Below are 4,629 nucleotides of genomic sequence, written 5' to 3' on the forward strand. Positions count from 1 at the left end.
AAAAAAAAAAAAAAAGCTATGGGGCCTGGAGCCCTTGATGTTGAACTCACAGAAAATGCACGTCTGGGCCCTGCTGCCAAGCCAGCATCTCCAGTGCTGAGGCCCACTGGTATTGAGTGAGCATGCGGGCTGTGTGCTAGGGATGCCCTGTCCGCCTGCCTCACGGGCTCCCACCACCTCAGTGTCCCCGTTTAGAAGAGATGGGAGGCTCAGGGCAGCTCTTGCCTTAGCTACTGTGTGTCATGGGTGAGCCAGAGCCAGTTCTGCCTGTCCCATCTCCTCCCTAGGAAGCCCCAAGCCATACTGTGCCATATGACCTCTGGACAAGGGTCCCGTCCCTCTCCCCTCGCCTCCCTTCCTGGCAGCTCAGCAGGCCCACAGTGCTCCCTCCTGATGTGCTGGAGTCCAGCCTCCGTCCTCACCTCCATGTCATAGGAACCATGTCACCTGGTCCACGTCATTGCCGCCTCAGGATGCAACAGTCTCTTCACATCTCCCCTGGCTTTCCTTGGGCCTCCTCTCCACACACAAAGCTGAATGCTTTATTTTGCAGTGCTGGGGAATCAAACCCAGGGCCTCATGTTTGCTAGACCAGTGCTTTATCACTGAGCTGTGTCCTAGTAGTGGAGACCACTATGAAGTGGCTCTGAGTAGATTTTAATACTAACCGATTGGCTCTCCATGCTTACTTGAGTTGTCCAAAGCTTAGGCCCCATGTCTGGAGACGGGCAGCAGACTCATAGTAAGTGAACCTCTGTGAGTCCCTGGTCACCCTGAGGCCTGTATTGGCCTGTGAGGCTGTGATGCCTCAAAGGACACGATAAGGCCACAGCTGAGGACTTTTGGCTCCAACCCCAATTAACTGCAAGGAGACTGCAGCTGCAGGCTCCATACTGCTACAATAAATACTAATCTAAAGATAAGGTAGTTCTCCTGACTGATGTAATTTACTACTTGGAAAAATATTTCCCAAGGTCCTGCTAGATTCCCACATTTTCTCAAGTATCCTCCTCGTTTGAAAAACCTAATAAATATGAGCTGCTCAGAGAAGTCTTTGTTTTAACCCAGAGAATCTTGAATTCTGTAAAAGAGTTGGACCCTCCTGGAGCCCTAAAATCCCTGCAATTGTCTCATTTATTGAAGGCTTTGCTGCCCACTCATTTGGGAGATTGTGGGCCTGATCAGCCCACAATAACTAAGGTGCCGATATCCCAGCCCTATTTTTTATTTTGAGACAAGGTCTCTTTTAAGTAGCTAAGCTGCACTGGCTGGCCTTGTGATCCTCCTGCCTCAGCCTCTCAAGTAGCTGAGATTACATTAATGTGCCACCACGCCTGGTTGAAAGTGTTTTTAAAATAAATCTCCTCTCTTTATTAAAACATATCTCAGGCTATTATTACAAAGACACAAACATGACTTCACCACAAACTGAGGAATAAAACAATTTTTTTTGAGTTGTGAAACTTGGGGTCCTTCACTGGCTTCCTCTTGCTCCTAGGTGGGGAGCCCTAACTGTGGCCACAGAGGGACACTAGTCCTTGCTGTCTACTGTGTCCCTTGCACATCATTCCTCACCGAGGCTACCTCCCCTACTCAGTCTTTCAGGAGCCCAAGAAGCATCTGCCCCACTTAGGCCGGCCCCTCCCACACCCATTCACACCAGCTCACTCTCAGCTTAATGCATGGCTCTCCCACCAGACTTAGTCTGTGAGGCAAGAGGCCTCCCTTCCAGGGCCTAGTACAGAGGAGCCACTGGGAATAATCCCTGAATGAAAAAAGGTGCTCGCATCTATACGTAATTCCAGCTACTCAGGAGGCTGAGGCAGGGGTATTTCTGGCTGCTGAGAAGGCAGAGGGGAGGATGTATACCCTGAAATGACCTCCCATGTGACTGTTCCCAGGCTGCTGCAGCTGTGCTGGCTTGGAAAGGCTTTTCCGGAGGAACGCTGAGATGCTGGTGCTTGAATGATACATCAATTGAACCCTGCACACCCTGGCCAGGGGAACACTGTATGCCAGGTGGCCTGGGCTAGGCTGCCACACTAAACCAAACTGTGCCACTGAGCACGGAGGCTCCTCCCACCGATCTTCAGTCCTAGACAGAGGGAGAAGGTGCAGTGCAAGTCAGGTCACAACAAGCAGTTCGGATGACAAATGTCCGGAGGGTGGGTCACGGCGCAGTTTGAGCCAGGCGCACATCAACGTGTACCTCGTGAAGAGCTCTGGGCCTGCGGTGGCCAAGACCCTGGTGCATCTCACAGCCGCTCAGCCCTGCACATCCCCATGGACGTCTTCAGCCGGAATTGCTCACCCACACCACCAAGGGCAGGCTTTGTCGTCCTCCAGTCATTTCCGGTTTCTGTCTCTCAGAAACAGTGCGGAAGAATCTGCTCCGGAACCTCTTGTGTCCACGGAGGACATGGCAGCCACTCCTGGGATGGGCCTGGGGTACGCTGCCCTGTACGCAGAGAGCGCTGACATCACTGAAAGATCCAGACCCTTACACCAAGCACTCACAGGCACGAACATACAAAGAAACCAGACAGGAGAACACAGAGGACACGGACGACTCAGGAAGCACTGGCATCGAGACGGCCCTAGTCTGGTTCTAAATCAGCACAGCGCTTTTCCTGCTGTCTGGCCCGGTGCGTGTGATCCTGGGTCCGTCTGCGGTGAGCGTGGCTGCTTGCAGGAGCTCACGGGGCCAAGCCAGGCTCACCCGAGACCTCCGCAGGTGGACCGGCCTCCTCTCACGCGGTCGGTGAGAACTGGCCCCAGCTAATAAAGAAAATCGGCCAGGTGAGGTGACACACACACTCTGGGAAGCTGAGGCAGGTGGGTACCGAGTTGGAGTGGAGCCTGTGCAACTTAGGAAGACCCTTCTCAAAATTAAAAAAAAAAGTAAATCTAGGAAAAACAGTACACATACACCTGCTGCAGCAACTTCTCTTCTATGAGCCTCTCCCAGACACGGGGCCAACAGGACAGGGCATGGGCAAGTTGTTCACCACGTGCTCACGCGCGCATGTGCAGAAGCAGCCCTGGTCCTCTTTTAGAAACTGTTTGCACACACCGTGCTCTGCCCTTCCTCACTCTGGAGACGCACGAGGCTGGAAAAGGGTGAGAGGCACACCCCCACCCCACCCCACGGAGCCCCGCCAAGATGCACCACTACTCGGGACAGACGCAAGGTGCAGCAAGCCGCCTGTTGTCCCTCAGGTCTTCCGGAGGCGGGTGGAGGAGCACACGCATGTGCATTACTTCTATCACAGACACAAGCGAGGGGAGCCTGAAGGCACCTTCGGCTTTGCTTGCTGACAGTTACTTGCTGTCACCTGACATCTGTACTGAGTCCCCCGCTAGCTCCAGCTCTGCTGGTGATGGCACCTCTGACGTATGGGTGTTGTACTTTTTAGGGACTCCAAGGCCAGTTTTGTCACAACTACCATTTGTTTTGCTACTTCCTTTTTAAATTTTTTCTTAAATTTTGAAATAGGGTCTCACCAAATTGCCTAGGCTGGCCTTGAAGCCGTGATGTTCCCGTCCTAAGTGCGTCACCATGCCTGGTAGCACCAGCTCGTAGGCTGGGCCTGTCCATGAGTCTGATGCACGATCTTTTGACCTCAGGAGGCCCCAAACTGCCCTCAGGTCATGCAGACGCTGTCACTGTCTGAACGTGCACCCCAGGAAGTGCCGTGAAGACTGACTGACTGATCTCCTCCCACGTTTCCTCACTTCCTTACCTCCTAAATACCTGCAAGGAGGTGCGTTTGAGACTTGGGCGCCCGTCTCCTCCTATTTGGCTGCCCTGTGAATGAGTTCTCTGTTTTGCTAAATTTGCTGTTTCAGTGAGGGGCATATTGCGTAGTGGGCAAAACAGGCCTGGTTCAATCACATGTACACTCAGCGACAAACACGGTGAAGAGCAGGGCAGCGAGCGCGGGAGAAACCAGACTCCTCTGAGTAGACCCTGCTGTGTGCATCTGACGTTGGAATCAGGTAAATGTTGTACGCTTACGTATAAAAGCAAATTTAAAGAAGTGTGAATTTAAAAAGCAAAATGAAACAAAATGAGCCTCAATGTTTTGGCGTAATCCCACTGACAGGGACTATTTCAACTGACTTTAAAATAGTAATTTGTGCATTCCAGTAGGATAAAAGGCACTCCCAGGACAAAAAAGAACTGCTGCAAAATAAAAGAGATTTTTGTAATCATACTGTTAATAATATTCATATTATTCTTCTGAAACTATAATACATAATACAGGATAAAGCAAATAATTATGATGTTACTATTGCTAGCATGAAGATTTTTCACAATAAGAGCTAATATATAAAAGCAAATAGGTAAAACTGTGCAGTCTTAATTTTTTTTTTTTTTTTTTGTCTTTTTGAGACAAGGTTTCACTATGTAGTTCAGGCTTGCCTGGAACTCACTATGTAGCCCAGGCTGGTCTTGAACTCATGCAAGCCTCCTGCCTCAGCCTCCCAAGTGCTAGGATCACAGGTGTACATCATCATGCCTGGCCACAGTCTTAAATTTTGAATGAAAGGTATCAGTATTTGATTTTCTTTTAAAAATATGTATGGCTGGGTGTGGTGGCACATGCATGCCTGCAATCCCAGCAC

Source organism: Chinchilla lanigera, unplaced genomic scaffold (genome assembly GCF_000276665.1).
Source record: "Chinchilla lanigera isolate Chin_1 unplaced genomic scaffold, ChiLan1.0 scaffold00081, whole genome shotgun sequence".
NCBI lineage: Eukaryota > Metazoa > Chordata > Mammalia > Rodentia > Chinchillidae > Chinchilla > Chinchilla lanigera.